The sequence below is a fragment of the Euprymna scolopes genome, chromosome 18 (assembly GCF_053919585.1).
Source record: "Euprymna scolopes isolate OS-2025 chromosome 18, ASM5391958v1, whole genome shotgun sequence".
NCBI classification, from domain to species: Eukaryota; Metazoa; Mollusca; class Cephalopoda; order Sepiida; family Sepiolidae; genus Euprymna; species Euprymna scolopes.
The window spans coordinates 58,664,154-58,691,175 of record NC_136499.1 but is presented as its reverse complement, the minus strand read 5'-3'; positions in this window follow the sequence as shown (position 1 = coordinate 58,691,175).

Below are 27,022 nucleotides of genomic sequence, written 5' to 3'. Positions count from 1 at the left end.
TGTTCATGGTATCTACGTTTTGATTTAGGCACAGATAGGGAGTGGGGAAAATTATTGACGGTGGTTTCAGCTAGTCGGGTGTTTTTTGAGAAAGATTGGCGAGGGGGGACCAGAGAATGAAGCTCAGACGAGCACTTGCCATGGAAATAACGATAGAACAATGACAGGCTCGCTACGTCTCTTCTGTGGGAAAGAGGTTGCAGGGTAAAGAAAAGGGCACCCCCCATCAAACCACGGAGTCTATTTTGTACTCCGTCAAGGCAGGATAGGATTTTTTTGCAGCCCCCGCCCAGATGTGGCAGCAGTACTCCATCTGTGGACGTACTTGGCTCTTATATAGATAGAGAATTGCATCATTAGAGAGATATCTTCTGGAGCGGTAGAAGGATCCCACCATTTTCCAAGCGACCTTGGCCACAGGCTTGATGTATGTTGACGTAAGTGTGTAATAAGCCTACGAGCAGAGGAGTTCTTAGATTTTAGCTTGTATTTTAGTTTTAAAAATGGAAGATCAAGCTAAACACTATCGAAATCTAATGCTTTTTTACTATAGAAAAATAAAATAAACTGCAGAAGTCTGCACAAATATATGCCATGTGTATAGATAAAATATTGTTATAGAATAGGTGTGGCAGAAATGCTTTGCTCGATTCCGAAAAGGTAACTTTTTAAGTGAACGATTCTGATCTCTTTGACCGACCAAAGATGATCGATAATGATTAAGTGAAAACCGTTATTGAACTAGATTGTAGTCTGACAACTAGGCATACATTCTCAACATTTCCAAATCGAGCGAGGAAAATGAACTGCATAAACTTGTTTGCATTTCCAACCTTGATGTTTGGGCTCCCCAAAAGACGAATTATTTTTTTAACCAAACCAATAAATGCGCCATTTCTTATAATATTTATAAAAATACTAATAAAAATAAAAATTACAAATCAATAAAATTGAAACAATTAGTAAAACTTGCTTTGTAAAACCATAATAGAAACGTTACATTTACAGTGTCCTTTATTTATGTATATAAAAATAAGTACAGCTTGTTGATAATATGAACATTGAAATAAGTTTTAACCCTTTTAATGAAAATGTACTTATGCAAAAAAACAATCGTTCTTTCTATTCTCATGAGAGATATTTTACGACACGAAATTAATAAGAACCATTTCAAGTTAAAAACAAAATTCAAAAGTTGAATTACTTTAAAAAAAATTACTTGCATCTTAACGGTTTCAAAATACTTCGTCTCTATATTCAGACTATCTATTTCTTTCCTTCGCTATATATATATATATATATATATATATATATATATATATATATATATATATATATATATATATATATATATAGTAAAAATGGTAATTAATAAAATGCGTATATATATATACTACTAAATACTACTTTTACTACTAAAAGAATTTCTACTAAATATATATATATATATATATATATATATATATATATATATATATTTCCTTCGCTATATATATATATATATTAGTAGAAATGGTAATTAATAAAACGCGTATATATATATGTGTGTGTGTGTGTGCGTGTGTGTGTGTGTGTGTGTGTGTGTGTGTGTGTGTGTGTGTGTGTGTGTGTGTGTGTGTGTGTACTAGCAGGCCACCCAGCATTCCCCGGTCGTAAAATACGCTTAAATATGATATTTTGATTAATGCAGATTTCGTATTTATTATTATATTACATTGGATTAATATATAGTAATGATTAAAAAAAAAAGTAATGCCTTGTGCGCGATCCCAGAAAATCAAAACCAAAACTTTTAGTTTACGATTCACTTTTTCCTTTGACCTTAATGCTTGAGATAAGGAAACATGTGTGCTTCAAGGCTAAAAATTAAACATGAACCAATACCTATTACGTTACGCATACATATTCGTAATGCTGTCATTCGATCTTCACCCGGCAAATCTATCTTTTTTTTATTTTCACACTTTTGCACCGATTTTCCCCGGCTAAAACCCAAATATAAAGTTTCGTATGAGATCGAATACCCTATATATTAAGTTTAATGTTTGTAGACCAAAAACTGACAGATGAGTTAGGTAGTCAAAATTTATTAAACAAATATGCATACGTATATATATATATATATATATATATATATATATATATATATATATATATATATCAGAGAGAGAGAGAAAGAGAGAGAGAGAGAGAGAGGGGGGGGTTGTGTTTACTATAACATTTTTATGCAAATATTACGCAAGTATAAATTATGTAGAATATTTGAATGAATAGAATTACACATATTAGTTAACTAAAGATGTTCATCCCATTAGAAAATCGCAAACACTAATAAGGAATTAATTAAAATGAAGGTTTACAAGCTAGTTTTTTTTTTTGGAGATGAATGCAATTCCACGAGCCATATATAACAAAGTTGTATTTGCTTTTTAAATAAATAGAAAATGGGGGGGGGGTTAAAATCAATATCAATACACAAACATAAAAAATCATAGGAATATATATATATAATTCTTTTTTTTTTTTTAATTTTTACTATAATAATTAAATACCTACAGACACTAGGGTTTCATCCTTTCGGGAATCTTCAGTGCAGGGTGTTACGATTAATACCGGTCGAACGATTTGAACCCCGCAACACGAGACATCAGCGAAGACCTAATCCGGCTACCATTAGCCACGTGAAATAATTGAATTTAAACATCTTCATTTTAAATGTTCATTTACGTCAGTCAGAGAGTGATCTAATCGTTATACGATGATCTATGTATAAGAGCTAAATTGACAGACAATTGAAAGTGCTCAACGATAAGAAACGAATTTCTTAAAGGGTCTGTCATAATTTTTATTATTATTATTATTATTATTATTATTTTTTAATACTATAATAATTAAATACCTACAGACACTAGTGTTTCATCCTTTCGGATATATATGGGTGTGTATGTGCGTGTGTCTATTATCTCCTTATGTCTATCTATCGCAAATTCCAAATACTGGAAATCGTCACATTCGAACCACGTTACCTTGGCATATCAAACTTTAAAACGCAACCCATGGTCTGGTATCTACAACAGATGGAATCAAAGATATGCAGGGTTATACAGTTTAGTAAAAAGCAGAGACGAAAAAAGATAAGAAATGAGACAGCAATTCTTTTTACCCTCTCTCCCTCTCCCTCCCATCCCCCCTCTCTCTCTCTCTCTCTCTCTCTTTCTGTATTTTCAAAACATATTTTTCCAGCAAGAATAACAACATAATCTGAAGTTTCAATAATCCAATTAGAGTTGGAGGGTCCGTTCCATATGTTCTTCCCCATAAGTTTCGCTGGCACCCCGGCGTTCAAACGTGTATGTGGCCTGATTAAACAGGCCGAGACATGCACGCTGAAAATAGCGAAGGATGTGTCGTCCGCAAAAGAAAATATAAAATTAAAAAAAAAAAATACATGATTTACTGCGCTCTTATTTTATGTAATCATCTTCTAGATTGGGGGGGGGTACGTCTTTTATCTTGGCAAACGTGTTTTGATGCACTAAATAACAGTAGGAGATAAACGGGGGTGGGGCAAACAGGGTCTTCGCAAGATGCATCTTTCAAGACCCAGACTGTCTGGACACAGAGATATCACACTTTTGCTTATCGGAACGTCCAACGCCTCCTTCAGTTTTACCAGAATGAAACTGTCCCCGCTACGCGCACATAATAGATCACTATATATTTTAAGTTGGGTATGTGTCCATCTTTCTATATATTATATGCACGTAATAATCCTTAAACTTATAAACTGATTATGAATTATATATATATATATATATATATACTAGCATGGGTACCCAGCGTTTCCTGGGTTGACATGAAGTTCTGTTTGAAACACACCTGTATACTAATCATTTTCATCATGGGCAACGTGAATACCTCTACAACAAAAATAAAAGAACGGATGGAAACATGTAAATGTAATCGCCCCCAAAAAAGAAGTACGCGATACCCTCTCCACCAGATATTTCAGCAGAAAGGGCTACAAAGAGAAGAAACTATTCTCTGGATATTAAGCAATGGAAAGACCCCTCCCCTCCTGCAGAGAAAAGATAATTAAAAAAAATAATTACAACTTTTGTTTCAATAAAAATAGCAGCAAATGCCCGTGCGATCGCAAAAAAAAAGAAGAGAATAGATCTACCAAAAATTAATTCCAAAAAACAATTAAATAACATTTTTCGTCATTTTATATTTCTAATGTAATCCCCCCCCCCAAAAAAAAAAAAATTTGAATTTGTCATATTTTGGGGTTCGTTCTGATTATAAAATTGTTAGGTGAAAGTACAGAATGGTTCCATAAAAATTAATTAAATTCATCGTTATTTTATGTTTTAAATGGAATTCCCGCCCCCCCCCCAAAAAAAAACTAAAAGTTTTTGTATTTGTCATGTTTTGTCCACCACCCTCCTCGATCGCCAAACTTGAAAAAAATGCTAGAGATGACATGTCTGGTTGAACGCTTTGTGGCCAAAAAGTGGGTGCTCATTTTACGTTAAATTTATATAGAAACGTTATCCCTCACGCTAAAATGTTTTTTTTTTCAAAATTTCTTCTTTCATATTATTTATAAAGACTGCTTAAACGTATTAGGCCACAAAAAAAACAGGTCTTAATTTTTTTGGTCAATGTCCAGTTTCTTTCCAACTCCCCAAAAAACTTTAAAAAACGACTTTTAATGGTTTTCGGTGGTGCTGAAAACGAATATTATGTTTAAATTTGGGGCAGATAAGTAGTTTTCATGATATGAGGAAATTACTTTTTCAAAAAGTGGGATATCACTTTCCTATATAAATTTAACGTAAGATGAGCACCCTCTTTCTCGTCACCTAGTAATTTGTTTATATCATAAAACAAATTTAACTGTGATATTCGTTTTCAGCACACCCGAAAATTGGCGCGATTTCTTTTTTACTAGGAGATGCGTTCATTTTTTTCATCTCATAATTTAGGACGCTAATTATGCTGTTAGTAAGTTTACAAAAGCATACTTTTGTTTTTCGTTCTTTTTTCATTATACAAATTGTATAGTTGTTAACAGGTGCCTCTGCAGTTTAATATTTCACAAAAATTCTGTTTACATTAGGAGGCGGTTAAGTAAACTACAAAAGCACCTGGTAAAAACTATACAAATTCTATAATTGAATACCCACCTAAAAAAATGAAAAACAAAAATATACTTTTGTAAACCGCTCATATAAGCTTACTGACAGCATTATTTACGTCCTAAATTATGAAAACATAAACGAATCTCTCAGTAAAAAAAAATAGCGCCGGTTTTCGGTGGTGCTGAGAACAAATACCACAATTAAATTTGTTTTATGATATGAAGAAATTATTAGGTGGTCAGAAAGTGGATGCCCATTTTACGTTAAATTTATATAGGAAAGTGATCCCCCACTTTTTGAAAAAGTAATTTTTTATCATTAAAACTAGTTATCTACCCCAAATTTAAATGTGATATTCGTTTTCAGCACCATCGAAAACCTTTAAAAGTCGTCATTTTAAAGTGTTTTGAGGAGTTGGAAAGAAACTTGACATTGATCATTTTTTTCTAGGGGTTAAACGACTCTGGGTCACGTCGTAAAAATTGACCATTTTTAATTTAAGATATTAAATAAATTATCAAGAAAATAGGTTTCGCAGGCAATTAAGCCCCCTTGTTATGGTATAATTATTATATTAAATTCAGGGCAGCATCGATTAAATTTTATAAACAAAAAACAAAAACAGCAGAGGATGATGGCTTTTGTTCATATGTGTCTCTGACTAACTCTGCCCTCGTGAGGATGCAAGTAAATGAGGACATTAGTTTTATTTTTCTCTAACAAATAAAAAAGGTTGCTTAAAAATTAAGAAAAAGCGAAAAAAAAAATTCCTCCGAATTAAAAATAAAAATGAAAACAAATATTTAATAACGTGCTCCGTTTCAATTAAACTATCACAGTTATTTCCCCTTTTGGTTTTCTGGTTTGAAAATAAAACGGTTCCAGATTTCAGATAAGATCAGTTTTGTCAAATATAACTTGAAATTTAAACAAACTAAATATTTTTTTAATGAGTACAGTTGAAACAAAGCTATTATGTCGAATAAGTAATGTCACCGAGGTAATTATTTAAATAGATTTAATTTAATGTGATATATTGATGACCGTAACTCAATAATGTAAATGTGGGTTGAAGAATGCTATATATTGAAATAACGTATACAATATAATGTCTCCGTTTACAGAAGTATCCTAATATGGGCATTAATATTTCTTGATTAGGAGAGGTGTACACACATATGGCCTTTATATTTTTTGGTCATTGGGAGTTGTACACACACACACACACACGAACGCTACTACTTTATATATATATATATATATATATATATATATATACTAGCATTTCAGCTCGGCATTGCCCGGGTATTTGGAGGTGTATGTTGAGCAAAAAAAAGGGGGTCAATTTTTTAAACTTTGACCCCTATTATGACCCCTTAAAACTTCTTGTTTTGGGCTCAAATAAAGTTATTAAGTTAGATCCATATCCAAGAAACCAATACCTAAAATTTCAAGTGCTTAGACCAAAAATTGTCGGAGGAGTTTGATAGAGTTCTCAAAAGTCAAATGGTTAAACTTTGACCCCTTAATCGCCAAATTGCTGGCCGAAATCTGGTCACATCGATTTTCCCAAATCTCAGTACCCTGTATATCAAATTTCGAGTCTGTAGACTTAAAATTGACAGAGTTATTGCGTATGGAAATGTACACACACACACACACACTTTCACTTTTATAGATATATAGATATATATGAGGTTTTAAAAATAAATATAGCAATTAACCTACACAAAGTGTTCTGCGTTTCATCATCGTAAAGATTCGTAAGACTATCTATCTAAATATTTATCTATCTATTAATCTTTCTCTCTCTCTCTCTCTCTTTATATATGGTCTCTCTCTCTCTCTCTTTATATATGGTCTCTCTCTCTTTATATATGGTGTCAGGTCATGTCATATGCTACTGGTACCACGTAACCCAGTACTACCTGCCTCATGGTCAGGTCACCGGCAACTAAACTGGTTTCCCCATCAGACGTGTTTGGTGAGGAGGACGGCTAGTCTCCCTGAAGGATTAAAAACAAGATCTTCCAAAGGGCGAATGAACTCTTTTACTGGGTCAACGGCCAACTAGCACTGTGTATATTTGTGTGTGTGTGTATATGTGTATTGGGGTAGAGAGGGCTCCCGTAAGCCGTGGTGAAGGCAACCTTTCTAGGAGAAGCAAATCTCTGATTTAAAAAAACCATAAAGCAGAAGACCAGTACCCGCATTAAGCTGGTCTGCAGTTTAATTTGTTGCTGGCTATCTTGCTCTTGCTGGTTGCTGGATCTCAACATTTTGAACCGAGAGAGAGACTTAGCTGTCGTACAAAGCTAAGACTCCGTAACATCATATTTGTATAGATACTCCCTCAGACATTTGGGCTCATGGATTTTAAATGTCTGAGGGAGTGGCACTCGTCTGACAAGACGTTGCAATTATCATATATATATAGGGTGTCCTAATAAAAATGTATACACTCTGTAAATTATCGCAACTTGCTACACGAATACGCTACGCCACGTTCCCAAGAGATGCTTAGGTATAAAGAATGACACAGAATGAAGCACTTCCCCACTATCGTCATGACGTAAGAGCATATCTTGATAGTCACCTGCGAAACAGATAGGTAGGACGAAGAGGAAGAATCGAATACTGTCCACGCCTACAAGCTTTGACCCAATCCACATGGATTTTTCTCTTTTTGAGGGCGTATGGGAGGATGGGGAGCATGTAAAACACATGCTATAAAAATCCATTATTTCAAAAAACGTCGAGGACCAGACAATGTTGTCAATCCGTCGCAGGCGAAATTGAAAAAAAAAAGTGTCTAGAGTATTTAAAATCTTTTAATAGTCAACTGGTAACTTCCTAAGAGTCGGCGTCAAGACGTTTAGCAAGTAAGTAGGAAAAAGTTTACTCAAGGAATAAGTAAGTGAATTCTAGAATGCTTACTTGTTTACCATAATTGACATATAAAAATATAATTTAGACTCATAAAAATATCAAGTATAACCAATGCTAAATCTGGAAATGGGATTTATAACCTGTGATTCTGTGGCCCTCAGTCTTATGTTGTAAATACGTGTGTTTATTTCATCTGTTTATGGGTTTTGTCAAAAAATAAAATAAAATAATCGTTTTCGTAATCGAAAATTAAACTCAAATTTTCCCGATTCTGATACAGATTCCGATTCTGATAAAGATTCCGATTCTGATAAAGATTCCGATTCTGTTAAAGATTCCCGATTCTGATACAGATTCCCGATTCTGATACAGATTCCGATTCTGATAAAGATTCCTATTCTGATAAAGATTCCGATTCTGTTAAAGATTCCGATTCTGTTAAAGATTCCCGATTCTGATACAGATTCCGATTCTGATACAGATTCCGATTCTGATACAGATTCCAATTCTGATACAGATTCCGATTCTGATACAGATTCCGATTCTGATAAAGATTCCGATTCTGATAAAGATTCCGATTCTGATACAGATTCCGATTCTGATACAGATTCCGATTCTGATGTAGATTCCGATTCTGATACAGGTTCCGATTCTGATAAAGATTCCGATTCTGATATAGATTCCGATTCTGTTAAAGATTCCGATTCTGTAAAAATTCCGATTCTGATACAGATTCCCGATTCTGATAAAGATTCCGATTCTGATAAAGATTCCGATTCTGATATAGATTCCGATTCTGATAAAGATTCCGATTCTGATAAAGATTCCGATACTGATATAGATTCCGATTCTGATAAATATTCCGATTCTGATACAGATTCCGATTCTGTTAAAGATTCCCGATTCTGATACAGATTCCCGATTCTGATACAGATTCCGATTCTGATAAAGATTCCGATTCTGATATAGATTCCGATTCTCATAAAGATTCCGATTCTGATAAAGATTCCGATTCTGCTACAGATTCCGATTCTGTTAAAGATTCCCGATTCTGATACAGATTCCGATTCTGATAAAGATTCCTATTGTGATAAAGATTCCGATTGTAATAAAGATTCCGATTCTGATAAAGATTCCGATTCTGATATAGATTCCGATTATGTTAAAGATTCCGATTCTGTTAAAGATTCTCGATTCTGATAAAGATTCCCGATTCTTATACAGATTCCGATTCTGTTAAAGATTCCGATTCTGTTAAAGATTCCCGATTCTGATACAGATTCCGATTCTGATACAGATTCCGATTCTGATAAAGATTCCGATTCTGATACAGATTCCGATTCTGATAAAGATTCCGATTCTGATACAGATTCCGATTCTGATAAATATTCCGATTCTGATAAAGATTCCGATTTTGATACAGATTCCGATTCTGTTAAAGATTCCCGATTCTGATACAGATTCCCGATTCTGATACAAATTCCGATTCTGATTAAGATTCCGATTCTGATATAGATTCCGATTCTGATAAAGATCCCGATTCTGATACAGATTCCGGTTCTGATACAGATTTCGATTCTGATAAAGATTCCGATTCTGATAAAGATTCCGATTCTGATAAAGATTCCGATTCTGATACAGATTCCGGTTCTGATATCGCAAAATGTTTCAGTTTTTTTTTCAGTTCACCCGTCCCAGCAACAATCTATCTCTCTGTCTCTGTCTCTGTCTCTTATATATATATATATATATATGTATATATATATATATATATATATATATATATATATATATATATATATACTAGACTAGACTACCCGTGACCCGTTTGGTCAGTATGTTATATAAGCTATGGAATTAATATATGAGCGTGACACTTGTGACGTAAAGAAAATAGTTTTTGTGACATAACGGAAACATTTCTATGAAAGTATATTAAAATGAAAAATGGATAGATTTCTATGAGTCTTTCTGTTTATAATTGTTTATTTTTTGAAAAAAACTCACAGCCATTGAATTAAAAGTAGCTGTCCATACTTATAGGTAAATGTGCACTGAATAGATACCATAATACTTAAAGTTAAATTCAAATTTTGGTATATCTTTTTTAAATGGAATTGTTACGGAATAGTTAAAAACACTCTCCCCATGTTTAGAAGGTTTTTTCAAATAGAAAATGAAAATAAAATGTAACTTTTTTTTCATTTATTTTAAACAACAATTCTTGACCCATTGGGTCAAATATTTAACTTATATGTTAATAATAAGGTCAATAAAACTAATTAAGATAATGCGGAAATGAACGATGTAAAAGAAGCAGAAAGTATTAACAATTGTTCATTTGAATAATTTAAACCCGAAAAAAAGTAAAAATTGGGATGCTGAAAACGTGCACAGTAAAACAATATGTTTTATTGTCGAGTTGATTATTTATTTACGCTGTTATGGGAAAATGAACGATGTAAAAAAAGCAGAAAGTATTAACAATTGTTTATTTGGATAATTTAAACGCGAAATAAAAAAAATAATTGGGACGCTGAAAACGTACACAGTAAAACAATACGTTTTATTGTCGAGTTGATTATTTACGATACTGTGGGTTTATGTTTGTGTACGCATGCGCAACCGGAAGTTGTAAACCGAATCTTGGGTAACAACACCCGTTACAAGGCTACTTGAGTTTTATAATTATATATATAATTACATATATATGTGTGTAAGTGTGTGCGCGCGTGTGTGTATATATAAAGCAATGCTCTTTGTGTAAACAAATAGAGCTTAGGCGTTTGGTCAATGTTTAAACATTGTAATCTCGCATCCCCTTCTCAGAAGCAGCCAAATGACAAAGCGGTGAGAAGCGCTCATTGTCATCTAGTTGGTCGAGTTTCAATCATTATTTGATGTAAGTGCTAGTCTAGCCGCAGTAATGAGCTGTGATACAGCGGAACAGTACTGTATGTGGATATATATGTGCATATATATGTTCATATGTATATATATGTATATATATATATATTATATAAATGTATATATATGTTCATATATATTAGTTTATAAATATTGTATTCTTCAATTAAAATATGAGTTGTTCTAATTGCTTATTTATTTTTATTTTCAGTGAATAATTAAACATGTTTAATATTATCAGGTGTCTGGGCTAGAATAGGTATTTTTTAGTAAATTGTAGTGAAAGTGCGTTTTTATGTTGCCAATAAGATGCCACAAAATTAACAAATCAAAATTTTGCTTATCAGATGGCACGTTTGAAGATCCGACAAGATAACTTTATATGTTAGATATAATGCGCGCGCACGTGTGTCTATTTTAATTGATTCTTTGCGCTCTTTTTTCAGTTACATTTATTTAAAACCGTATTTTAGTTCAAAACTAAACAAATCTAAGCTGTTTTCCAAAATACTCACATCAAAACCAGCAGGTACGATTATTCTTAAAACTCTTCTTGTTATTTCTTTGAGGCTGCTGGCACTGCGATGTACCCCCTAGTACCCCTCCCACACACACACAAATCGTTCCGCAAATCCAAAAAATCCCCCACTTGTTCACCCGTCCCCTCTCCCCTCTTCCTGTAACCGTGAGGCCGCGGGTCAATCAAGTGTGTAACTTCAAGGAGAGTCTTTTGTAGAATTATTGCAAACAAATTCTTCCAAGCCGAAACTGTTGCCGTGATACACATCTGCCCTTGCCGCCAACCCCACCACCAAAACTTCCAAATTGGGGCCAGATGTTCTGCTTGCTCCTTAGAGCCCCACATGGAAATTGGAGAAAGAAAGGTGCTGGGAAATGGAGGGGTGGCAAGATTTTTGTTTTTAAGTAACCAGTGTAGGTAATCACAGACTTCTTTTGACACGCAACACGGCAGAGTAATCATCTTTTGTTTTTTGACCTTGTCTTATTTAAGGGCTCAGCAGAAAGGCCAGGGGTCTGAATACTGGGCGATTGGAGGACTAGGGAGGTGAGTAAAAGAGAATCAACTTCTATTGTGATAAAACTCTCAGTCTTCGAGAAAAGCCAACAGCTGGGGAAGGGGAATCGGAGAAGCTTGGATACTTCAAAGGATTTTGCAGATAATTCTTCCTCTTTTTCAGCTTTCAAATTGCTAAGTACATCCAAGTCTAGGAAGTGAGGAGAGTAGGCTGTTTGTTTTAAACGCGTTTTTATTTATGATCTGTATATCTGTCGCGCTCCCGTTTGAAATAGAATTCTTACACTAGCCTCTTCATTTGACGCATCTTATCTTTATCCTCATGAAGTTTTGTGCACACATCTATATATTTATGCATGTACAAGATGTCACGCCGAAAATAACAAACCGATCATTAGCTGCTAGATATAAAAGGTCGTAGTATGGGTTATCTTTATTCTGATTTAATTTTATACAAAGATCCGTGGAAGACTTTCACGATAATTCAGATGCCTTCGATTTCTGTGAAATTTTAACAGTTTGTATTAAACATCAGTTAATATATAAAACGAAACAAAAAGAAAATGTAAATTTTATTCTTTAAGTAGTTTCAAGCCTTCATTTAATGTAATTATTTATTCACGATGAATGTATATATATACATAATTAATTATATATATATATATCTATAATATAAAGCTGGACGTGTGTGTGTGTGTGTGTGTGTGTGTGTGTGTGTGTGTGTGTGTGTGTGTGTGTGTGTGTGTGTGTGTGTGTGTGTGTGTGTGTGTGTGTGTGTGGTCACGAATGTATTGAGGATCAGGAATGAGTATGCTTGATCTGGCAGAACGGTGGTTCATAAAAATTGTGGAAATAAAAAATGAAACAAAAAAAACGTTTACAAGGATTTTTGATATAGATATACATAAGTATACTTTGATAAGTATATTTCAACTTAAATAGGGATGGTATAATAAAATTGCGGGGTCTGTGTTCGCGCTTGTACTCCATGGAAATATGGCACAACTTTTAATAAAGACTTTTCATATCTATTTACGTAAGTATACTTTGAGAACTATATTTCAGTTTAAAGAAATATAGTATGATAAAATTATGGGGTGTTCGTTCGCACCTGACCTCCATAGAATGTAAATCAAGGTTTTTTAAAAGGGGTGAGGGTCCACAATAACACCTTAACTTTAATCTTAATTGATGTTAGCTTTTATCTATTTTTTTGAGTTGAATCATATTGTGTCGAATAAATTCACCTCATAAATTCACGTTCTTATTAAAGTGAAAGCAAAAAAAAAAAAAAAAGTCGGAACTTTAGACAATTCTCGACACAAATTTTGCATAACTCTGCTTTTTCCTTCTCCACTTGCACATTGCACTCTTTCGAAAATAGATAAATAGATAAATAATAAAAAATAAGAACGTTACTTGTTATCGTGTCAAAAGAAGGGAAAAAATCCTGTTCACGTGATTACGTGTCTTTTTAAAAACATTTACATAACCTTTTTATTTTTATTTATATATCTGTTTAAGCTTTTTTTGTCAGTGTACTAGAAGGAATTCAGTTGATTACAACCCTTTCTGAGTGTTCTTTACATTACAATAGTACAACCCTGAATCCAACGGCGCAATATTACACCGTTCGATACTGTAAAACTGAAACGAAGCTGTTCTGCTTGAAAAGGGCGCAATTTTCTTCTTATTCTTATTTATATCGATTCTTTGCTTTAAAAAACTAAAGTAATTACGTGTTTATTTTTTTAATATCCCATTTTGGTGTTTTCGGATTATTTTATAAAGTAAGTAAAGCTTCATTATTTTTCAAAACTGTTTTTGTTTATTTGTTTTCCATATTTCGTCGATATTATTTAGAAAGAGTGTTTAGCAGAAAAGCCAACAAACGACTACCCGAAAATAAATATACAAGAAATAAATTTTACCATAGTCAATAAAAGTTCAGTTCATGTTTTCTTTTGTTTTGAAATAGTTTTTAATGCTCTTTACTTGAAATAATTTCAGCGAACCGAAATTAAGACGAAATTTGAGGCGATAACTACTTAAATGAATTTTTATATAAACTACACATGCCATAATCGATTATTCCTCAAGCACAAAATAACGGAAAACATTAAAATATGTTTATAAATATTCCTTACGTTGACGGAACTCTCTTAAATTGTTAACACAGAATGCTCAGGTGCCCCTCCTTCAAATTGAAAACGGGGCTCTCCATTTCAAAGTCGCTGCCATTTTGATTTTTTTTTAAACCGGTTCGTGAATTAAAAAAAAAAAAATTTTTACAAACTACTTAAAAATGCAAACCAATGAACTTTTCTACCAGAAAAGTAACTTTTATTGACTATGGTAACATTTATTTTTAGTATATTTATATTATTATATATATATATATAATTTTCTCTTTGTAAGGAAACATAATTTTGTTGGTCACTCTTGACTACGAATGGAAACAAAGTTGATATAAAAAATATATTTCCGCGAAAATTATCTTTACTTTCATCATATTTTGCTTAGGTCAAAATTTTTGAGTATCAAAACCTATATCTTTACAACCCCCTCCTTTTTATAACCTATCATACTTTCATCAATCACAGTCCATTTTCTGTAGGCTGTTTTTGAACCCAGTCAACGACGGGTACTTCTGTTAGTATGTATATATATATATATATATATATATATATATATATATATATATATATATATATATAGAGAGAGAGAGAGAGAGAGAGAGAGAGAGATACATGTTTCGAAGTTTTCACTTCTCATCAGTATAGCTATATATATATATATGTATATATATATATATATATATATATATATATATATATATATATATATATAGCTATAGATGTTAAGTGAAACTTCGAAACATGTCATGTCTATAGATAACTTAATTTTATGCAGTTAGAAAATAATTAAATAAATATTTAAATAATAAATTAATTATAAATAAACTGTTGGGGCGACTAGAATATAAACAAAAGGGCAGAGAAACTCAGGGAGTGAAAAAAAAAACACCACAGAATCGCTTATAAAAAATTAATAAACAATCTTACATTAAAAAGCAACAAAAACCGTGCATAGAATTGTTGAGATCTTGTGGTCTGGTGTTAAGACATCAGGCTATGTATCGAGCGGTGGTGATTTCGAATCTCAATAAGTTTAGCTATACTGACGAGAACTGAAACTTCGAAACATGTCATGTCTATAGATAACTTAATTTTATGCACATAGAAAATGTTTATATATATATACTAGCAAAAATACCCGTCGTTGACTGGGTTCAAAAACAGCCTACAGAAAATGGACTCTGATTTATGAAAGTATGATAGGTTATGAAAAGGAAGGGTTGTAAATTTGGGTTGAATTTGGGGGTATCAAAACCAAAGCAAAATATGATGAAAGCAAAAATAAAATAGATAAACCCCATAATTTATTATACCATACCTGTTCACACTGAAACATTTATCACAATATTCTGTAGATCTATATTAAAAAAACCTTGTTAAACTTTGTACCATGTTTCCATTCTATGGAGGTCAGGTGTGAACGAACACCCCATAATTTTATTATACTATATTTCTTCAAACTGAAACATAATTATCAAAGTATACTTACGCAGATAGATGTGAAAAGTCTTTATTAAAGTTTGTGCCTATTTCCATTCTATGGAGGCTAGGCGCGAACGCAGACCCCAAAATTTTATTATACCATCCCTATTTAAGTTAAAACATACTTATCAAAGTATTCTTATGTAAACGTTTTTTTTTATATAATTTTTTTTCCATACTTTGAGGACCAGGCGCGAACGCAGACCCCCACAATTTTAATGAATCATTGTTCTGCCAGATCGAACATACCCATTCCTGAGTCTCGATACATCTTCTATCATTATATGTAATCAGTTTTTTAAAATAGTCAACCATATAGGAGTCTATTCGTGACCAGACACACACACACACACACACACACACACACACACACACACACACATTCAGCTTTATATTATATATATATATATATATATATATATATATATATAGCAAAAATGGTAAATAGTTAAAAACTGAAGGGAGTGCTCAATACTATCCCACAGCAAATATGCGTTTTATTTTTTATTACCGTTTTATCTGTTTAGTCACACATGTTTCGGTTACCGGGCCATATCTACGATCCAGCAGCCTCATCAGACCTTACAGAAATGGCTATTTTTATTTGGAAGAATGATTTTAGGGGAAATACGAGAAGAAGAAGTAAGGGAAATAGATAATAAGGGGTAGGGGCAGAGATCGATAATAGTTAAGTTTTGAAGTTTTAAATACATTAGAGTGTAGTGTGTGTGGGAGGGTAGGAAATTTAGCTAGGCGTGGGTGGAGATATAGTGATATAGGAAGGGGAGGGATAGAGGGAGGTAAAAGGGAGGGGGTAAGGAGAGGAGTGGGGAGGAATTTGAATTTTGGGTTTTAAGATTTGGCTGTTTTTAGTTGTTTAGCTAGACACTGGAGTATATGAAATAGATGAGAGAGAGAGGGAGAGAAAGGGAGAGAGAGATACAGAGGGAGGGGGAGAAAGAGAGGAAGAGAGAGAGAGAGAGAGAGAGAGAGAGAGAGAGAGAGAGAGAGAGAGAGAGAGAGAAAGGTTTGTGTACGTTTCATATGTGTTTGGCAAGTAAAGGGTTCATTTTCGAATATTCGTAGCAGCCACGGTAAGTCCATTCGTTCATTTGACAATGAACGGTTTTTAGTCAGTTAGGAGTGAATACATATGCTAATACATGCATACATGCGCATATACGCATACACACACACACACACACACACACACACACACACACACATATATATATATATATATATACATACACACAACCACATACGCATATATCTATATATATATAATGTACATGCAAACATACATGCATATATATGCACACACACACACCCATATACACATATACATACACATATATACATATATATACGTATAACTTTATTCGATTGGCAAAATTTTAGAATAATTATAAAGAAGTGAACCATCGCGTAAATTCAATCAACTAACAAATGGAAAACGGGGTGAGGAAAAGAAAAAAAAATTTAATGGGGCAAGTTATATGTACAATTCAATAAAATAAATAAGTCGATTAAAAACAAGATCATTAAAATACACCCGAAGCGCTTTTCGTTCAGGTGTATTTTAACGATCTTGTTTTTAATCGACTTATTTTTTTATTGAATTGTACATATAACTTGCCCCATTAATTTTTTTTTCTTTTCCTCACCCCGTTTTCCATTTGTTAGTTGATTGAATTTACGCGATGGTTCACTTCTTTATAATATATATATATATATATATATATATATATATATATATATATATATATATATATACACATACATACATATATGTAGAGATACAGATCTCCAGTAAGATATACATGCACACACATGTACTCACATACACGCATATACATATACATAAACATACATATCCATAAATATATACATACATATACATATACACACAGACATGTGTATATTTATGCTAAGTAAATAAAGTAAAGTTAGGATAAATAAATGGGTGTAGTTAGTAATGGGAGGTTAGGTAGACGCATGATAAAATATGTTCCAATAAATGTTGTTGTTTTAATATTTAGGGGTCTGTATGGATTTGCTTTGCTCATTAGGTAGGGATTAAGTTATATTGGCTTGTAAAAAACCTTTTTTAGCGATCTAAATAAATATAAAGATAAAGAAAAAAAATAGAATAAATTAAAAAGTAAAAATGATAGAGATGATAGGAGGAAGGAGAGGAAGAATGATGGTTGTAAATTAAATGCGGTGAATGTGTAAATGTGTTGAGGGATCAATTTTTTATTTCCTTAAATGGTTTTTGTATATATTGGTTAAATTTATATGTATCGCGGATATAAATGTAAGTAGTAAGATTTATTAGTAAGACTAGGATATTCAGAATTAGGTTTTGCTATATTTATAGTTATATCGTTAGTAGGATGTCTAGGAGTTAAAATGTAGTTTAACCGATATAGAGGGCCTGAAGGGTTAAAGGTTAAAGATTATGAAGGTGGTGGTTAAGTTCTAATGAGTCAGGGGTTCTTGTAGTTCCGTTAAGTTCATATATATAGGGGGTGGGCGCCTAATATGGTGTTTTGGGCAATGGTTATGTCTAACCTTATTTTCAGTGTCGAGCGTATTGCAAATATAGATAATAGATACATATATACATACAAACACATACATATTGTTGTGGTGGCACACATTCATTTGCATATATGGATAGTAATTACACATAAATAGGAAGACTCAGTTAGTCTGAGTGTGTGTTCACCAGAAGCCACCGAAAGCCGCCGAGAGTAGATATGTTTCTCCAGCAAAGACTCTCTTATTTGACACCATTATGTAAATATCCTGTAAATATACCTTTTCCTAATACACTTCTTATTTGATCTACTTTTGTTTGTTGAGTCGTCATTTGTATTGCTTTCTGCGTTACTTGTTTCAACCTGCAAACTTAACACATATATATCCAGATATAGATATACCTGCATACATACATCCACCCATGCATACACATACATATACACATACACATACACACTAACACCCAGATGCAGGCATATATATATATATATATATATATATATATATATATATATATATGTGCACATAAGCATAGATACACAAACATATATCCATGAGCATATACACCCATACACGTACATATACAAACACGTATATAAATACATATAAACACATATAGATAGGCCCACTCTCGCCCGCACATATACCTACATACACATATAAAGATACATGTACGTGTACATAGATAGGTAAGTAAGTAGGTGCGTTAAAGACAATATTATTTCTGGTATACCTACACAAATATACACATATATACATACAGATATCAATATAGATTCCAATAAAGTTACACCCATACACGTGGAGAGTTTTAGTATTGTATTGAGCTGCAAGAATAGCTTGTTCACTCAGCCAACTGGAATTCGTATAATTAATTTGAAAAAATCTTTTTTTTTACCAACTCTGTATTTGATGTAACTAAATTACAGAAGTTAAGAGTCAAAGAATTTCGCCCTTAACTCTGATCAGCCGGCACTTTTCCGTACCTAATTTCCCACAAGTGATGCAACAAATTCTGAGAGGATCGAGCAGTCTGCAACTTTTGAAAATTTTGAGTTAAGTTTAATGGCACCAAAAAGTAGAGTATTTGAGGCAAGCATTTATTTCATCTGCTGGTGTTGATAGAGGTATTATAGGTAACATTTGTCTGAAATCTCCTGCAAGCAATATTACTGCATTCCTAAATGGTCTGACTTTGCCACGCAAGTCTTGCAAGGATCAACTAAGAGCCTCAGATGATTTTTAGTGTGCTATTGTGCATTCATCCGAAACAATAAGTTTGCATTTCTGCAATATTTTTCCCATACTGGATGTTTTTGGAGATATTGAACATGTGAGTTTTGAAAAATTGAATATTTAATAGCAGTTTCAAAGTAGAATGAGCAGTTCTTCTACCTGGTAGTAAGGTCGCAGGCATTCCGCATGCAACAAGATCTAAGGCTATGTCATTTTGTCATTGAATGGCTCCCAGAATCAATTTAATTAGAAAGGTCTTACCAGTTACTCCTGGCGATGTTCAGAGCAGCAATAATTTCCAAATCACTTCTATTCTCACAGGAAGTAAATTAGGTAAATTAGGTGACTAAAATAGGATGATGGGTTAAAGAGAGATAGAGAGGAAGATAGAGAGATAGAGATAGAAAAGAGAAAGCGGGAAAAACGAAGAGATGGATATATAGAGAGATAAAGGGATTGAGAGATAGAGACAGAAAGAAGGGGAAGAGTTATAAACAGAGAAGGAGAGAAATAGAGGAAAAGAGAAAAGGGGTGAGAGAAATAGAGAGAGTGAGAAAGAGAAACGGGCTCAAAGAGAGATGGAGAGGGTGATAGAGTGAGAAAGATATATATAGGGAGAGAGAGAGAGAGACGGAGAGATGGATGGAGAGGTATTAAGAAATGAAGAGAGGGAGAGAAAGAGGGAGAGAGAAACTTCACCGTTTTTCCCTTGATCAGTGGAAGGAAAATCCTTCTAGACTGAGGTAATTTTTATTTTTGTTACTATCCAGAGTACCCTTTTTCAGAAGCTAGACTTTTCACACATTAAAAATCCAACCGGGTTATATATATATATATATATATATATATATATATATATATATATATATATATATATATATATATAGTAATTTATAAAATATATATGGCGATTAAGCTACACTGAATATTCTGCGTTTCATCCAACTATAGGATTCGTCAGGCTTATGCGCGGATTCTGTCGTTGCTTCTTGTTTTTATATATGTTGAGGATTTCTAGTCGGCCAATCAGCTTTCTAGTATCCACCGCGCCCCTTCCTACCAGCCAATGGGCATGCATTTTATCAAACAAAGGATCTGTTTTAGAACTAGGTTAGTGGGTTTAGGTGGTCGTTCTCTTTTTTTTTTTTTTTTTTTTTTTAAAACCTAGAATTCCACAATAAACCTAACAATTTCCAACGGAAACTACACAAAATCGTTAGAAACATAAACAAATCTATTAAAATCTTTGTAAAAGCAGATAAAACAAGAAACTTTTATAAAATAGATAAGCAAGAATATAACAAACTAATCACAGAAAACATTACAAAAAACTACAAAAAACTAGACACAAACAAATGCGATTACATAGATATAATAAATACTGAAAGTAAACAAATTACCGATAAACTAAAAATTAGCGATAAAGTTGGCAAATTGAAACCTAGAGAGTCATACATTCTGCTTAAAGACCACAAATGGGACTTTAATAATAATCCCAGCACCCGCCTGATAAACCCAACTAAACCAGAAATAGGTAGAATTAGCAAAACTATACTTTCTAGAGTAAACAAACAAATCAAACAGGACCTAGAACTAAACCAGTGGGCAAATACTACCGAAGCAATCACCTGGTTTAAAAATATAGAAAACAAAGATAAATGTACGTTCATACAGTTTGACATCATAGACTTTTATCGCTCGATATCCGAAGAACTTTTTAACATTGCCCTAGAATTTGCCGAGGTATACACTGATATATCCTCAGAAGAAATCAACATAATTAAAAAATGTAGAAAATCAGTTCTAATAAATAACAATAACCAATGGATAAAAAATAAAATGAAAAATTCATTCGATTTGGCGATGGGTGCCAGAGACTCTGCAGAGGCATCAGATCTTGTGGGATTATTCATTCTATATAGCCTCACAAGCATATTCGATACTACGGATATCGGCCTATATAGAGATGACGGACTAGCTATAATAAAAAACTCCAACAAAGTCAAGGGAGAAAACTTTAAGAAAATCATACACAAAGAAATGAAAAAATTAGGCCTAAAAGCGGACATATCAGCTAACATAAAAATAACAAACTTCCTGGACGTCACGTTAAACTTAGATAAAAACACATATGAACCATACTTAAAAGATAACGCTACTCCAATTTACGTAAACCCTAAGTCCAACCACCCACCATCAATTATAAAACATATTCCTAACTCGATCGTAAGTAGACTCAGTAATAACTCAAGCGATGAAAATGCATTTAACAGGTCATCCAATATTTACGAAACAGCCCTACAAAATAGTGGATACAAAAATATCGATATCAAATATAAGCAACAAAACACCAATAACTATAATAAAATTAAAAACAGAAGAAAAAGAACTATAATTTGGTATACGGCCCCATACAATCAAATGTTAAAAACAAAACTTGGCAAGAAATTTCTAGATCTTATTGAAAAACACTTTCCCGCAACCAACACCTTACACAAAATCTTCAATAAAAATACCTTGAAGTTATCTTACAGTTGTTGCGAAAATTTAGAGATGATAATTAAGGCACATAATAACAAAATACTAAATGAAAACAATGTAAACAACAACAAAATAAACAATAAAAAAAGTAGACACCATGACAGAAATAAAACCAACACTAGCAGAAATAATAATAATAATAATAATAATAATAATAATAATAATAATAATAATAATAATAATAATAATAATAATAAACCAACCCCGGACAAGAACAACCATACCATAAATAAAAATACTAATAACGAACAAGATAAATGCAATTGTAGACACCGCACACTTTGCCCAGTCTAAAATAAATGTCTAACAAAAAGCGTAGTTTATCAAGCAACAATATTTTCGAAAGAAAACCCGAATAACAAGAAATATTACATAGGCATGACTTCCTTAGATTTCAAAACCCGATACTATGACCACAAAAGCACATTCAAAAATAAAAAACACCGTATAAAAACAACACTAGCGAATAAATACTGGGAACTCAAAGAAAGCGGACATTCGCCGGTAGTCGAATGGAAAATAATGAGACAAGCTACCACATGCAGACATTTAGACGACCCATGTAAATTATGCCTCCATGAAAAATTTTCTATCCTGTACTTTAAAGAACCTCAAAATCTATTGAACTGTAGGCGGGAAATAGCAAACAACTGTGTTCACAAAATAAAACTTACTCTAGGATAGCGATACAAAATAGCTTTAAAACTAACAATAACAATAGGAAAAAAACAAATAAATAAATTAAATAAACATGAATATACATAAACGATCACATACACATATATGTATATGTATGTATATATGTATATATATATATATATATGTATGTGTATGTGCATTGTTGTGTGCACATAGATATATTTATATGTATATAAAAAAAAAAGAGAACGACCACCTAAACCCACTAACCTAGTTCTAAAACAGATCCTTTGTTTGATAAATGCATGCCCATTGGGGCGCGGTGGATACTAGAAAGCTGATTGGCCAACTAGAAATCCTCAACATATATAAAAATAAGAAGCAACGACAGAATCCGCGCATAAGCCTGACGAATCCTATAGTTTGATGAAACGCAGAATATTCAGTGTAGCTTAATCGCCATATATATTTTATAAATTACTAACTAGCTCTACCTACGTATTGAGCACTTTTGAAGTAAATACTTAAAGTTTACGCATAAATCTATACTTTCATATATTAAATTTATGCGAATAAATGAAGTAGTTATATATATATATATATATATATATATATATATATATATATATATATATATATATATATATATACTCGGGTTTTTTTTTATATTCAAAAGTAATGGACTAATGAATTCAACGAGGTGGTTAGATAGTGCTCAATAAAAAGAGCTAAAAATACTTGTTTATTGTTATATAAACATGCTCACATCCCGCTGCTGCAAATAGCCACTTGTTTCAATCAAACAACAGATATCATCAGGCAGCGACTTGACTATTCAAAAGTTCAATGAATAATGAATTTTTATTTTAGGTAGGAACTCTTTAAAAGTTGGAGTTAAAAAACTTAAAACACAGAACTTTAATTATAAGATGTAAAGAGGGAGGGGCAATTTAAATAAAGTTAAAAGATTATAGTGGAGAGAGAGTGATTGAGGAGAGAAAAAAAAGGAATAGAGAAAGAAATAGAGAAAGAAATAGAAAAAGAATATATATATATATATATATATATATATATATATATATAATATATATATGTATATATATATATTTCTTTCTCTATTTCTTTCTCTATTCCTTTTTTTCTCTCCTCAATCACTCTCTCTCCACTATAATCTTTTAACTTTATTTAAATTGCCCCTCCCTCTTTACATCTTATAATTAAAGTTCTGTGTTTTAAGTTTTTTAACTCCAACTTTTAAAGAGTTCCTACCTAAAATAAAAATTCATTATTCATTGAACTTTTGAATAGTCAAGTCGCCGCCTGATGATATCTGTTGTTTGATTGAAACAAGTGGCTATTTGTAGCAGCGGGATGTGAGCATGTTTTTATAACAATAAACAAGTATATATATATATATATATATATATATATATATATATATCAGAAGAAGTGTGGCTGGAGATTGCGCAATCCTTGCCTCACAATAACACGCCCAGCTACCCCTACAGGGTTACCCTTTGTCTTTCGAGACTAAACGGAGGCATCGAATGCCGATGGGCTAGGATACCGCAACTTGGTATCCGTGTAATCTTACGCCTGTTGCGCTGCGGAACATCCGCCCCCAGAAGACAATAACGCAACGTGAGACGAAGAAGCAAATCACCTGCCATGTTTAATAACAAACAAAAAGGCCAATCAGTTGCCAGCCAATATCGCAATGCACTTGACGCCTTTAATTTCAAAGGAAATTTTTGCCTTGAAAGAAAAACGTTCCTTCTCATGATGACACGTATATCAACAAAACACTTCTTGTTTATTTCGCATAATTGGCACCATTATTTTTGTCCTTTCAAACAGTTGATTCCTGTTCCCAATACTTATGTTGTTCGGTAGCAATTGCAAGATTATATTCAGTCTTAATTGTTCCAAAAATTATCGAAGAAATCTTTAACTTTGAAAGTTGGTAGTTACGTTTTTTTTTTTTTTAACATGCAATTCAGCCCGGCTTTAATAGGACTAATAATGCCACAGAGTGTGGTCATTCCGTCCCTTAAAAACAACGGGAATAAATTTATAAAACACATTTCTGTATCACCGTTGTTATATCATATTCTTATCTTGCAATTATATGTTAAATTATCTACATTCTAATATGATACACGATACGCTACCTTTCACATGACGTTATTTTTGCAAGATATGCTTTGAGTAGCTAATCCATATCATTTTTGACCAATTGCTTATTTAGCAAAACGTAAATAAGCAAACTAACTTCAATCTCTTTTAAGTGCACTGAATTTTAAAAACTTAAAAAAAAAAATAATATACACTAGCAGGCCGCCCGGTGTTTTCCGGACTTAAAATACGCTTAAATATAATATTTTGATTTCAAAAAATATTAAGATATTTACGTGCGGGGTTTGGACCTACAGACCACGTCCTGCAAAAAAAAAAAAAAAAAAAAAAAAAAACACGCTATCATCTTACCCACAGTAGAATTTTCACGACATCTTGATCTATCATTGTTGCTAAGCGACGACATGGAAGAATGGCTTTACCGGTGATAGATAAATTAAAATAACGGTTTCGATTATCGGTAATTATCGGGGGTATTTTGAGACAAAACTTAACTACGATCACTTCCAGACGTATGCACTAAAGTTCTGTATATTAAAAAACAAATCTGTTCAGCTGTTTCGGAGTCTATAAGGAACTCTCTCTCTCTCTCTCTCTCTCTCTCACACACACACACACACAAACACAAAAGTTGCATTTATATAATTGTAGAGAAGAGATTTTAATGAATTTTTTAGTATTAAACTTAAACTAAATGGAGTACATTTGTGTGACGGGATGAGAGAATTGAAGCTTGCTTCTATTAAAACTAGCAATCACACATCGTCACCTCTGAGGATAACCTTTTAATGTATAATCGAACCACACCCCATTAAAATAAAACGGTCAGGTTCTTGAACAAGCCAAACCCTTCTGTCAGAATGTTTCAAATTTTACCCCTTTGTCAAGTAACAAAAGTAGTTGGTTAACCCGGGCAATGATTTCACCCTCAAAATATATTCATACCTTGTATTCTCATCCCGTACTTAAGATGACATGTTATTACGGGATTTCCTTTTCCTATATTTATTACGATGTCACGGTTGAAGAGTTTCAAAGCACTCATCTAGCTACAACCACAGTCATCAATTCCCCTTATTATTATTTTTTTTTTTTTTTTGCTAAAAACTAAACAAAAATTCACACAAGGTTTATCCCCGCCTGTGGAACACAGTATCACAGGACTGCTTCCTAGCTGATTATAACATGCTAGCCTTCAAATTCAATGTAAACAAATTCTTATGTAATCAAATTATACCCAATTTCCACCACGACTAGTCATTATGGTTTTGTCTCACCAAAAATCTGATACTCATTAACCTTTATCCTTGAGTAGCCTTTAGGCCATTGGTAACCGGTGATTGCCTAGTAAAAATATTAATTCCTGACTGGTGTCTGAGTTATATATTTCCCCGAATGTTTTAATGGAATTGTTGCAATATCGCCGGCAGAACACTGACAGGGAACGTCGGTCCTATAGTCTAGGGGTAAGCGATCTTTTCCTAACTGCATGCCGACTTAAGTTTTCGAATTATTCAGAGTTCCAACAACACGTACATTCTCCTACAAGTAAAGGCCAATTATACTTTATTTAATTTTTTTAAATCGAAAAATACAAAAAAAAGCAATTAATATTTTTGTGCATTTACAAAGAAACGTCCATTTAGTAATTTCTCTTTACCACAAGGGAGAATACTTGAAGCGTCTGCGTGCTATCGGAAATTGCTTGGCGTGCCAAGTGTGGCACGCGTGCCATAGGTTGCCGACCAGTGTATTTATACACCAGTGTTTATAGTATAGTCCACGGCGCTAAACACTGCATCAGCATTTCTTAAACTTGTGTAACACTCGAGTAAGCTGTGATGGTTAAACATATACGATGTTCTACCGTAAGAGAGCCATTACAAGTGAAGACCTGATGACAGCCGGTGCTTTACGTCAAACTGTTTGAATAGAAGTGCCAGTCGAAGAGATTAAAACAAAACAAGGAACAAAGATTATAAAAGAACTTTAATTTATTTCGAAAAACTGGGTTAATATATATATATATATATATATATATATATATATATATATATATATATATATATATTATGAATTTATATAATTCGCATGTAAGCATGTGTTTTTTTTTTCTGGCGTGTCTAGCAATCAAAAGTAAATCTATTTTTCATTGTTGATATTTAAAACTGGTGAAATTTAAGAGACAGCTACCAGCATGAATCATGCTTTTCATAAACAATCACAATTTTCTTTTTCTTTTAAACTCCCTCCAAAATTTTAAGCAATATACATTGTTGCTGGTAAAACTTTTTAAGATACACACTTTTAAAGCATACTAGCAG